This window comes from Hevea brasiliensis, chromosome 1 (genome assembly GCF_030052815.1).
Source record: "Hevea brasiliensis isolate MT/VB/25A 57/8 chromosome 1, ASM3005281v1, whole genome shotgun sequence".
In the NCBI taxonomy this organism is placed as follows: Eukaryota; Viridiplantae; Streptophyta; class Magnoliopsida; order Malpighiales; family Euphorbiaceae; genus Hevea; species Hevea brasiliensis.
This window is the reverse complement of record NC_079493.1, coordinates 81,744,106-81,758,815: the sequence shown is the minus strand read 5'-3', so window position 1 is coordinate 81,758,815 and position 14,710 is coordinate 81,744,106.

Here is a 14,710-nt window from a genome sequence, read left to right as displayed (position 1 = left end):
ATAAATATATTATGTAAACGAAAAAGTGGAAATGCCTTTTATTAATAAAATTATGTACAAGATACATACTAAATGATATGCTCTAGGGCATACTACTAACACTTTTTCCCTTACAGTGCTTCATGGGGTGCCTTTTGTATGCTATCTTGACACTTACTATTGTATACAAATCTATTAGTGGGAGGTATCTGTCCCATCTCCCCTCAAATTCAATGACACAAGTTCTCAGTATACTCTCGAGGGCTTATTACATTTTACAGGTTATTGTTATCGTTTCATTTCATTATTTACAGGAACTCAATGAGTTTCAGAATTTACCTGAATTACTCATTTTGACTGTCCATCCGTCTGAGGATGATAAGTCATATTGATATCTCTAAGCTTATAGCAATTACTGTGGTATAGGTTGTTCACATTAATGTAACCGAGTCACTGACTCTAGCTACCTTACAAGTGTAGTCGTTCGATAGGCTAGTTTTGAAGTTTTAAATTTTTTACTAGTATTTTCATATTTATTTCCCGTAATAGTACTCTATTCAAGCGTAATTGTATCAAATCAAAGACTACTTACAGACTATTAGTAGTATGCCCTAGAGCATATCATTTAGTATGTATCTTGTACATATTTTTATTAATAAAAGGCATTTCCACTTTTCCATTTACATAATATATTTATGTGTAATAGAAAAGGTCCATTGATATTTTGTTAGAAATATTATTCTTAAGTTGTTAAGAATATGAGTGACAATATTTCTAGCACGAAGTATCATAAATAGGTTCACAATCGAGGATACTTCATAATAAGGACATGACTTATCCAGAAAGATTGTATTCATATTTGTTCCCAAGTTATTTATATGAAATATAAATAAGATGGAATGGTGAGTCTCATGCCATATAACAAACATGATAGGCACTTATAAATGATAAGTAGGCCGAACCAGTGACACTTATGACAAGCACATGGAGTTTACTCTTGTCAATGTTTTGTCATAAATCATATCAGTGCATATAATCTTTAGACCTGAGATAGCACAGATTATCTTGTATATAGGTAGTTTGAGTTTGATCGCTTTCATACTTGTACTATGTATGGGTATATGGGCATGTGTTGGCTCCTACTAGTTATATATGGAGGTAGGTGTTGATCAAGATGGAATCTGTTCCTCTAAGTAAATAGAGATAAAATCCTATGTTCATTTAATTGTTCTTGATGTTTCAAGTTCCTGTCAGAGAGATAGATTTATTGAGAAAGAGTTTACGATGAGAAAATCTTTTAATCAAGAACTGGAATTAAAAGAGAACATAATATTCATAGCAAATGGAGTTTGACATAAACCATGACTCCACTTGAGTTGGGATTTTGTAACAGAGATTCTAGTGCATGGTAACATATGATTATAGGTTCATTTAAGGTAAACCTTATTACTAATTGGGTGGCCATGGCATGCTATGCTAGGTGTTAACCATGGTCTATGAGGTTCATAAAATGATTTAGAGAAATCATTTATGGTAAGAAAGAGTTCTGATGATATTAAGAGTCGATATCATGTCTCATTGCCAATTAGTGATAGCCTAGTAAGTCACACACATACACAAGTTATCACCTAATTAAATATAATTTAATTAATTAATTAAAGAGTTTAATTGATTAATTAAATAGGTTTGGTTTGCAATTAGTTTGTAAAGTCCCTAGCATGACTTGAAACCAAATCTAGATTATTGGATGTATAATATAAGTTAAATTTATATTTAAAGTGTTTAAATATGAATTTACTTAATGAGAAATTAATTAATAGAGATTAATTAATTAATTTATATTTGATATAAATTAATTAAAAGAAGAAAAATAATTATTTTGGATTGAGAACTCAAAATTAAGACACAAGGGCATTTTGGTCATTTTGCAGTGTGACGCGTGGCACCATGAGATGGTGACACATGGCATAACACATAAGCTTGGCAAATGTTTTTTAATCATGTAAGATGATTAAAATCAAGATTAAATATAGGTTTGACACTTGGCACAATGTGATTGGGTCACTTAAACCTAGAGCTAATCAAAGGGTGACATGTGGCAAGGGTTTAATGTGTTAACCTAGCTATTCAAGTGTTGTTATGAGAAAATAAAAGACAACCAGCAGCCACACTCCTTGGTCACGCCATTGTGCAGCCCTCCCTCTATTCTTCTTCATCTCTCATCAATTCAAAGAGATTAGCCATCAATCTCTTGAATTAAGAACACTAGAAATTGTTTCTAGTGTCCTGTTTACATCTCTAATCTCTCAAAAGGCAGAACTTGAATTTCTAATTAATAGAAAAGGCTATAGAAGCTGTTCAAGGGCTGCCATAGGTGTTCTTGGTGTGGACAAGCTAGAGGGACAACATCTGGTGTGCTGAAGATGAATCTCAAAGCGCACACGAACTGCAAGGCATCAAGAGGTTAGTGTAATCGTTCTTGATTTAATCTAGGGTTCTAAAATTAATCTGATTAATTTTAAAATCTTAAATGGCAAATACATATCCAAAAACATATTAAAAGAGTTTTAATATGTTGTTTATCATTGAAATCAAATAGATAAAAATAAATCTTGCATGATACATGTAACCCTAGGTGAAAATTTTTGAATTCAATGGTATAAACTTGTGTTTTTCACGCTTCCATTCCTTCAATTGGTATCAGAGCCACTATATTTGCCATTTAAATTGTTGATTATATGATTTAATTGTGTGATTTGATCATGAGATGATTGATCCATTGTTGGTTGGATTAAGAGGTGTGGCGGCATGCTTGATGAACTCCAACATGGTGCGCATGGCTTGGGAAGATCATGGTGCGCATGGTTGTTATTAAATTCTACAATTGTTGCATGATGAAAGGTTCATCATATGACTAATTAAAATGTTTAATTAGGATTTTAATCACACAATTAAATTATGATTCAAATCAGAATTTTAAAAATTGTTTGAATGTGATTCAAATCAGAATTTTAAAAGTTGTTTGAATGTGATTCAAATCTGAATTTTTAAAGTTGTTTGAATCATATTTAAATCTGATTTTTTTAAAATTGATTGAATAAAATTCAGATATGATTTTTTAAAAAATGTTTGAATGTGATTCAAATCTGATTTTTTAAAAAATGTTTGAATGTGATTCAAATCTGAATTTTTAAAGTTGTTTGAATGTGATTCAAATCTGAATTTTTAAATTTGTTTGAATGAGATTCAAATCTGAATTTTAAATTTATTTGAATCATATTCAAATCTGGATTTTTAAGTTGAATATGAGATATTCAATTTAATTTAAGTATGTATGTTTTATTTAATCGTTAAATAGTGATATGCATGATGGATGATCATGGACTATAAAAGACCAATGTGATTGGATTTATTTCTTTTATGTTTCTTTGGGATTATAAATTAATTAATTTATTTTAATTTATTTTGGGCATGTATTATTAAGTTTGTAATAATTTTTGGGTTGTAATTTCATTTATTTAAGTTATTGTAAATTCACCTTGGTATGCCAAGGATTACTATGTAATATTGGATTGCAAGAAGTTCAAGGAGGTCAAGAGCATTGGTGGGACCAATGGGAGGAATTCAAGATCAAGTGTTAATTATGTACTCCTTCAACAACTCTTGTAAAATGAATGAATGAAATGCACCTAGGAATGCCCTGATTCAATTCTTGGTGGCTCAGAATTGAATCCCTTAGAAAGTCCATGATCATACCATATTTACTGCTTATCCATGAATGCATGAGATGTATGGGAATGTATGCAATTATATGATATATGCATGCTAAATGGATAATGTGCAAAGTGAGACCATAATAGTAATTAGAATGACCATAAAATCTTCCAAACAAATGATTAAGTTGGAAATGCTATAATTAAAGTAATTATAACATAGGCCCTCCATTGGGGCAATTATTTTAAGAAATTTTAAATAGTTGCATGAGATGCAATTAATTTAAGAGATTTTCTTAAGAATAATTGTTAAGCATGAGATGTTGTAAATATGTAAATGATTTAGTGGCCAATATTGGATGTACCTGAGGACATTAAAATTATTTACATAATTACTGACTCAATGGGATCAACTTAACTAATGCAAGATAAGTCAGTAATGGATGTACCTGAGATTTTGAGCATTAGGGGCTAGGTAAGGATTGAACCTCACATGAGATGTGATGGGCAAGGAGTTGCTCACTTATAGTTTATTGTAATTCCAATAATGGATGTACCTGAGGATGATCAATAGAATTATAAGAATTCAATCACCCACTAGAAATCCATCCAACTAGGATTTCCGTTTTCTACTTTGGAAGTGTAGGATTCGCTAAGTTAGTGGGAGGACCAATTTGATTAAAAGACCATAATCATTTTGGTTAATTACATAATACATTTACTAATTAATCTAGTTATTTTCTACAGTTAATTTTCTGATAAAAATGAGCACAAAACAACCACCACCATCCAATATCCTTGCAAGCATACTTGATCACAATAGGTTGACAGGACCTAATCTGTCTGATTGGCTAAGAAATTTGAAACTTGTCCTGAACCTTGAACATATAGGATATGTTCTAGATTCAAATGTTCCTGGTCCCTTACCTCCAGAGGCCATACAAGAGGAACATGATACTTTGGACAAGTGGAAGGAGCATGCTATGAGAGCTAAGTGTTACATGCTTGCTTCCATGAGTAATGAGTTACAGAAGCAACATGAGAACATGCAGAGTGCGAGTGAGATCCTCCTTCACCTACAAGAGTTGTATGGTGAGCACAAAGAGAATGCTAGGTATGAGATATCTAGACCTATTCCGTATGAGGATGTCCGAGGGATGTAATGTTGGGGATCATGTCCACAAGATGATTCAGCTGATTGAGCAGTTGGAACATCTTGACTTCAACATGGATTTCCAACTACAGACGGATTTGATCCTTCAGTCCCTTCCTAAGTCTTTTGGGAATTTTGTAACAAATTTCCATATGACTAAACAGGAATGCACCTTAGCTGGTTTACTCAACATGCTGATTATTGCCCAAAAGAATATGCCAGGCAATAAAGGAAAAGAGGTAGCTTTGGTTGCATCTTCTTCTGCTGGAAAGTCCAACAAGAAGAAGGGCAATAGGAAAAAGAAACCTCAGATTCCTGGTCCTTCCAAGAAAATAGCTAAACAGAAAAGGAAGACTAAAGCTGATGGAGGTAAAGGAAAGTGTTTCCATTGCCAAAATGATGGGCACTGGAAAGGAACTGCCCAGAGTATCTTGCTTTTCTGAAGGACAAGAAGGATACACCTTCGGAAGGTATGTCCATATCTTGTTATTTAGATTCTGATGATACTCATAGTTCATCTACAGCTTGGGTTTTAGATATCGTGCGCTCACATTTCTAATGATATGCGTGAACTAGCAAACAAGCGAGTACCATGCTCTAAGATATTAGAGTCCTGATTGGCAATGGCTCAATCGTTGAAGCTTTAGCCATAGGATCTAAATCTTTTACATGTTTGGACATGTTTTGTGTTTGGATAATATTTTATATGTACTGATGCTTTTAAGAACATCATTTCTATATCTAGTTTGACTAGAAATGGCTATGAATTTCAACATCGATGATGTTTACAATATTTATTTTGGAAATAAATATGTTGGTTCAGGTTATATGAATGATGGTCTTTATTATTTAGATAATAATGACAAACACAAATTGAATGCAAGTGATCTAAAAGAATGCAATGCCATGGTGAAAACCAACTCAAGTTCAAAATATATTTGGCACTTAAGGTTATGTCATGTTGCAGAAGATAGGATTGCAAAACTGGAGAAAATGGGGATTCTATCCTCATTGGGCTCTGAGCCTACTCCAACTTGTGAATCTTGCCTTCAGGGTAAAATGACTAGATCACCCTTTGTTGGACAAGGGCTAAGAGCTGAAAATATTTTGGAGCTAATACATAGTGATGTATGTGGTCCATTTAAAGAAATGGCTAGAGGGGTTTTTCATTATTTTATTACCTTTACTGATGATAAATCAAGGTTTGGGTATTTGTATTTGATGAAATACAAACATGAATCTATTGAAAAGTTCAAAGAATTTAAATCTGAAGTAGAAAATCAAACAGGAAAGAATATTAAAGCTCTTCGATCAGATCGTGGAGGTGAATATTTGAGTACTAAATTTGATGAATACTTGAGAGAGCATGGCATTGTTTCTCAGCTGACTCCTCCAAGAACGCCACAATTGAATGGTGTATCTGAAAGGAGAAATCGTACCCTATTGGATATGGTACGTAGTATGATGAGCTATACTGATATGCCAATCTTCTTTTGGGGATTTGCGTTAGAATCAGCTTTGTATATTCTGAATAGGATTCCATCAAAATCAGTTTCTTCCACACCTTATGAGATATGGCTTGGAAGAAAACCAAGTCTTAAGCATGTTAAGATTTGGGGTTGTCCAGCTTATATCAAAAAGCTGAACACTGATAAATTGGAGACTAGATCAGAAAAAGGTCGATTTGTTGGATATCCAAAAGATAGTTTTGGATATTATTTTATTTGCCTACTTCACAAATGGTTGTGGTAAGTAGAGATGCCACATTTCTTGAACAATGCGATTTATTCAAGAAGGAGGCAAAGGAAGGCAAATAGAGTTAGAATTGGAGAATTCGACCAACCAATGCATCGATGGATATAGATCCATCTAGTTAACCAATACCCGTTGATGAAACATCTACACTGTTCCTCGTAGAACAACTGTGGTATCTCACCCACTGATGAGATATGGTTTTCTTCATGAAGAATAACAAGAGTTGTCTACTCATGAAGAAGTAGATCATGGAGATGATCCACTTACCTATGAAGAAGCTATATAAGATATAGACTCTTCAAAATGGATTGAAGCTATGAAATCCGAGATTGATTCCATGTATAAGAATCAAGTTTGGGATCTTGTTGACCCACCTGAAGGTATTATACCTATAGGGAACAAATGGGTTTTCAAGAAGAAAATTGGTTCTGATGGAAAGGTAGAGACCTATAAGGCAAGGCTAGTAGCGAAAAGGTTTCGCCAAAGGTAAGGAATCGACTATGAGGAGACTTTCTCGCCTGTTGCCATGCTTAAATCAATTAGGATTTTATTAGCAATAGCTGCATACTATGATTATGAGATTTGGCAGATGGATGTCAAAACAGCTTTTCTCAATGGATACATTGAAGAAAACATTTTCATGGAACAACCTAAGGGATTTGAATCCCAAGATGGTTCCAAGGTATGCAAGCTAAAGCGATCCATTTATGGATTGAAACAAGCTTCGAGGAGTTGGAACATCCATTTTGATGAAGCCATTAAATCCTTTGGTTTTATCAAAAATAAGGATGAGCCATGTGTATATAAGAAGGTTAGTGACAGTGCTATCACTTTCTTTGTCTTATATGTGGATGACATACTGTTGATGGGTAATGACACAGGTATGTTGACGACTATAAAGGTATGGTTGTCAAATACATTCTCCATGAAAGACTTAGGGGAGGCAACCTATATTCTTGGGATTCGCATCTATAGAGATAGAGCGAAAAGAATAATTGGTTTATCCCAAAGTCTATACTTGGAAAAGGTGTTAAAGAGGTTTAACATGCTTGATTCCAAGAGAGGATTGTTACCAGTGAGATATGGTATCCATCTTTCTAAAGAGATGTCTCCAAAGACACCTGAAGAAAGTGATAAGATGGCTAGGATTCCATATGCTTCGGCTATTGGAAGTTTAATGTATGCAATGTTGTGTACTAGGCCGGATATCGCATATGCTGTTAGTTTGACTAGCAGGTATCAATCCAATCCAAGTTTGGAACATCGATAGTCATCAAGAATATCCTTAAGTACTTGAGAAGAACTAAGGATTTATTCTTGATCTAGGGAGGTGGAGACTTGCAATTGGATGGTTATACTGATTCTGATTTCCAATCTGATATCGATGATAGAAAGTCTATCGCTGGATATGTGTTCATTTGTAATGGAGGTGCAGTCAGTTGGAAGAGTTCCAAACAGAGCACGCATCGCAGATTCCACTACGTAGGTCGAGTATATTCTCGCATCGATGTCGCAAAGGAAGTCGCTTTGGATAAAGAAGTTCGTGATGTAACTTACGAGTTCCTTCCATTGAGTCGAGTTCCACTACACCGTGACAATAATGGAGCGATCATACTGAGCTAAGGAACCAAGGTCTCACCAGAAATCCAAACATATAGAAAGGCGCTACCACATTATCAAAGAAATAGTTGGGCGAGGCGATGTAGCCATGCAGAAAATAGCATCAGCTGAAAATCCAGCTGATCCATTCACTAAGCCTATGTCACAAACTCAGTTAGACCGACATCTTGAGAAGATAGGTCTAAGATATTATAATGAATGGATCTAGTGCTAGTGAGAGATTATTAGTAGTATGCCCTAGAGCATATCATTTAGTATGTATCTTGTACATATTTTTATTAATAAAAGGCATTTCCACTTTTCCATTTATATAATATATTTATGTGTAATAGAAAAGGTCCATTGATATTTTGTTAGAAATATTATTCTTAAGTTGTTAAGAATACGAGTGACAATATTTCTAGCACGAAGTATCATAAATAGGTTCACAATTGAGGATACTTCATAATAAGGACATGACTTATCCAGAAAGATTGTATTCATGTTTGTTCCCAAGTTATTTATATGAGATATAAATAAGATGGAATGGTGAGTCTCATGCCATATAACAAACATGATAGGCACTTATAAATGATAAGTAGGCCGAACCAGTGACACTTATAACAAGCACATGGAGTTTACTCTTGTCAATGTTTTGTCATAAATCATATCAGTGCATATAATCTTTAGACCGAGATAGCACGATTATCTTGTATATAGGTAGTTTGAGTTTGATCTCGCTTTCATACTTGTACTATGTATGGGTATATGGGCATGTGTTGGCTCCTACTAGTTATATATGGAGGTAGGTGTTGATCAAGATGGAATCTGTTCCTCTAAGTAAATAGAGATAAAATCATATGTTCATTTAATTGTTCTTGATGTTTCAAGTTCTGCCAGACAGATAGATTTATTCGTAAAAGAGTTTCTGATGAGAAAATCTTTTTAATCAAGAACTGGAATTAAAAGAGAACATAATATTCATAGCAAATGGAGTTTGACATAAACCATGACTCCAGCTTGAGTTGGGATTTTGTAACAGAGAGATTCTAGTGCATGGCAACATATGATTATAGGTTCATTTAAGGTAAACCTTATTACTAATTGGGTGGCCATGGCATGCTATGCTAGGTGTTAACCATGGTCTATGAGGTTCATAAAATGATTTAGAGAAATCATTTATGGTAAGAAAGAGTTCTGATGATATTAAGAGTTGATATCATATCTCATTGCTAATTAGTGATGAGCCTAGTAAGTCACACACATACACAAGTTATCACCTAATTAAATATGATTTAATTAATTAATTAAAGAGTTTAATTGATTAATTAAATAGGTTTGGTTTGCAATTAGTTTGCAAAGTCCCTAGCATGACTTGAAACCAAATCTAGATTATTGGATGTATAATATAAGTTAAATTTATATTTAAAGTGTTTAAATATGAATTTAATTAATAAGAAATTAATTAATAGAGATTAATTAATTAATTTATATTTGATATAAATTAATTAAAAGAAGAAAAATAATTATTTTGGGTTGAGAACTCAAAATTAAGACACAGGGGCATTTTGGTCATTTTGCAGTGTGACACGTGGCACCATGAGATGGTGACGCATGGCATAACACATAAGCTTGGCAAATGTTTTTTAATCATGTAAGATGATTAAAATCAAGATTAAATATAGGTTTGACACTTGGCACAATGTGATTGGGTCACTTAAACCTAGAGCTAATCAAAGGGTGACATGTGGCAAGGGTTTAATGTGTTAACCTAGCTATTTAAGTGTTGTTATGAGAAAATAAAAGACAACCAGCAGCCACACTCCTTGGTCACGCCATTTTGCATCCCTCCCTCTATTCTTCTTCATCTCTCATCAATTCAAAGAGATTAGCCATCAATCTCTTGAATTAAGAACACTAGAAATTATTTCTAGTGTCCTGTTTACATCTCTAATCTCTCAAAAGGCAGAACTTGAATTTCTAATTAATAGAAAAGGCTTTAGAAGCTGTTCAAGGGCTGTCATAGGTGTTCTTGGTGTGGACAAGCTAGAGGGACAACATCTGGTGTCCTGAAGACGAATCTCAAAGGCGCAGACACGCTGCAGTGCATCAAGAGGTTAGTGTAATCGTTCTTGATTTAATCTAGGGTTCTAAAATTAATCTGATTAATTTTAAAATCTTAAATGGCAAATACATATCCAAAAACATATTAAAAGAGTTTTAATATGTTGTTTATCATTGAAATCAAATAGATAAAAATAAATCTTGTATGATGCATGTGACCCTAAGTGAAAATTTTTGAATTCAATGGTATAAACTTGTGTTTTTCACGCTTCCGTTCCTTCACAGAAATCCTTACCTTGGTGTACCACGAGGAAGCACGTAGCTCTACACAGTAATCCCATGTCGGTACTGTAATCTGCAGCTTATAATACAAACATCAAGAACATTACATAGTCACTACGTTACAACCTCATGGACTAGGTTTTCTAATATCTTATCTGTACACTTATTTCCTTCTCTATCTTTTAAAGTCATATCAGTGGTCTCTTCATGTAATTATTTAAATTTAAAACTCATTACTTATATTTATGCTCAAGTAACCTATCAAAGCACTTGCAGGCGTTACGTATCGCCGTCCCCGCAAGCCCCTTCTCTGTCTTTGGTGGCAATTAAGGGTACCTATCAAAGCACCTGCTGGCATTACGTATCACCATACCTACAAGCCCTTGGGTGGTACCTATCAGAGCACTTTGCAGGCGTTACATATTGCCATCCCTACAAGCCCCCTGATACTGATATTCATTGTCTTTTAAAATCATATCAACCATATATTATCAATCCATGACTTTCCATGTAGGTAGTACTGTTATCTGTAATCCCTAATTGGTATACCAATCGATCCATACAATATACATAAGCCTAGGTTTACTTTGAGCAATTAAGCATTATCAATTGTCTAAAAAAATCTTCAAGTCCATGTATTGTGGAAAAGGTGGGTACCACATCACTATTTCATGTGATTTAGCATGTAATGATAATGAAATTTCCATGTTAATGTACAATGGGAAAGTGGGTCCCACATACCTGTTTCAAGTAATTTAGTATATAGTGACTTAGTAAGGATAAGCCAATAATGTTTTTCAAGAACCTTTCTTTAGGTTCAATTTCGAGATTTTAACTTTGCACATCACGTTGGACAGTTTGTGGCCACTGTGTGGCCCCATTTCCTAAAAGGAAATTGTTCTTTTATGTCTTACTTTTATTTTCCAGATGACTATTCGAGCTCTGACTCATAGGTTTCACCCTCTTCTCTATTTCACATTGCCCTTGTGGGGTTGGGTTTGTACTTGGGCTTAGGCTGACAGATTATTAGCCATTTGTTGAAAGAAAGTGGCTATTTGCTGGGCCATTTGTGCAGTAATTTGTACAAGTGGGGCTGATAAAGTCAGACTTCTGACTCTCTAAGGGCCTGGGGCCTCACCTTATACTTTCGCTGTCACAGACTATTCTATTGTCTTATTCTTCTCTTCCATACCTTTTCATAGGATTTTCTATTTCTTATACAACCAACACAAGGAGATTTCACTCCATTATATCATATTTATGATGTAATGTACTGTATGTATCAAACATTTGAGCAGTTGTATTTACCGATAAAAAGATTTCAAATTCACAGTTCAAAATTTACTTTAAAACCATTGCTCTGATACCAATAAACATGTCACATCCTACGCTTCCGTAAGATGTAACATGATCCCGTAGTATACCTAATGAATTACCAAACTTTGTCTACTGATAACCCATTAAATACATTACAATGAATTTTAAACCTTTTCTTATTTCTTTTTACAGTAGTGAGCACTTTTGACAGGTGTTAAAAAAATTTTTAATCGAAGTTAAATCACATATTAGGTTTGAAATAGTCATAAATTTTATAAAAATTTCAGCAGAGTACCATCTGTATTTGGAGCAAAACAATTCTTCACAAACCTGTAGAAAACACTTCCAATATATTTGTTTCAGCCCCAAACTCCAATATGGCTCAACACAAATTAATTTTCTCAAACATAAGTCAAACTCAATTCAACATCACTTTCAGTAGTTTCAAAAATAGAATGCAAAATTACTAAGTATTTCAAAGCTGAGATAAGAAAATTATAGTATAACATTTTTACAGGCCAAAATAATTTATAACTTTAGTTTACAACTGCTCAAGACCAAGTACAATTTATACATACAGTGCACAAACATTACAATAATAATTACAAGGAAGTGGTATACTCAATATACCCGGAAAAATCCTAAAAGCATAGCACAAACAGCCTACTCTGCTGCTTTATCTGTCTGTCTACCTGCGACAACAATGAAAAAGCTATCGCTGAGTAAAATTTACTCAGTGGTGCACAATAAGAATTTAAAATGTGATATATAAAACATTTATTGACAATTTACAATACAAATAATTTACAATTTGCTGTCACAATTTTCAAAGCTCCTATAACACAAATTTGATCAAATAATTAAATAACACAGTGTTACCAATTAATAACACAACTTAGGTCATGGCACAAACTTTTCTAAACATGCCGTGTTGTACACCATGACAAGGCATACTCACCCCACTAATCGAAATCAATGAGAGAGGTGGCTAGCTAGCTAATGAGAACTCATCCATACTTACCTCAGACTGACAAGTCAAAGAGTGAGGAATATAGTCATACTCACCCCATAAATGGGGGAGGAATATAGTGTACCTATCAAAGCACTTGCAGGTGTTACATATCGCCATCCCTGCAAGCTCCTAGGTGGAGAGTCACGCTTTGCCACAGTTCACGCGTGAGAGTTCCCAAGAATCGTAGGCGTTACGTATCGCCGTCCCTACTTTGCTCTAATACCACTAAACACATTTTATCTCAAAATTTCCATTTACAAAGTAGGCAACACAATAATTCTCAAATAAAATTCCTAAAGCCAAAACAATAAAAAATTATTCATAACTCATTTCTCCAAATAAAGTTTCTAGTAAAAGCAGTGAATATAAAAAGTATTGTGCACAGACCTAGTTTGAGTCACCTCTAGGCCTTGACTCAATGTTCTTTATGCTTTTCAATATCCTTTTCAACTGAAACACACAATTTAAAGTGTTTTAGTGCTCAGTTAAATTGTTTCTAACAATAAAATCCAATATTAAAATTTTCTTAGTACTATTCCCTTCAATTCATTTCATTAGTCAACCTATAATGTTGACCTTTGATGCATTCTAAGTGAATAAATTTTAATGTTATCAATATGTCACATTTTTCATTTCAATATGCTACCAATATAGTACAATTTACCATTTTTACAAGTTGGCATTCATTGCCAAATTATTTCAAGCCTCATTGTATTTAAATGTCAAGTTCTCAATTTTTGTGTGCTAGATTGATCTAGCTTCCTATTTCTCTTGGTTTTTTGCTTCTTATTGCACTTAGGGCAAAATTTCAGGTCATTCTGAGTTGTATGGACCAAGATATATTCAATTTACTAAAGCTGGACAGATTGCACCTTTAGTACAAAAATTTGGTCAATTTTAGGTCACTTTTAGTTCTGACAGTTTTGGTACCCAAACTTGTGCAAGCCTTTTGACTTGCTTATGGTCATTTTTGGGTTTTTGTGTCTTCATAAGAGTTGTAGCTCTATATCTAATCTATTCATGGTAAAAAATTCAGGTCATTTGGACCTATTTTGAGTGAGTTATGGCTAAAACACTAACTGCTGCCCAAATGGTAAATTTTTAGGCTTTCAAGTCACTAATTCGGATTTGGTCATTTTTAAGGTCAGTTTCTAGGCAGAATTTTAGCAATATTTCTACATAAAAGTTGGCCTATTTGGTGTCTAGTTTCATCCCCCATTGGTCTCATACCAATTGCGTTCACAATTTTGCACTTATAACCTAATTTAGGTACTGCCAACAACACACAACCTGCACAAGACAATTACACTTCCAATTTGACATTCCTTCTCCTCCTCATGACTTCATTATTCATTCATAGCACTTCTACAAATACTAAACACAATTCCAGCAAGCATATTGGGTAGAACACTCAAGTACTCAATGCACACAATTCACCATTAAAGTCCAACATTCACATCCACCCAAATTCAATGTACATCAATACTTATTTTACACATACACTTCCATGGCAATTATACAAACTGTCCACAATTCAACACCATCATATTTCATTAATAAACTTCATATTCACAAACACAAATTCATGATATTATAGGCTGCCAAACATGGTAGTTTGCCAAAACATCAAGGTCCCATTTTAAACCCTTAATTCAAGCACTAACATGCACATACTTGGACATTAACCTACTACGACTTTTATTTGAGTTAATCAACCTTAATTCCCATCCATTAAATATAAGAATAAGTCACTAACCATGCATTTTCATGGCTAACAAAACTAAAGTTCACCAATACTCAATCATTTCCTCAATTTTTCTTAGCAATTCAACTTAC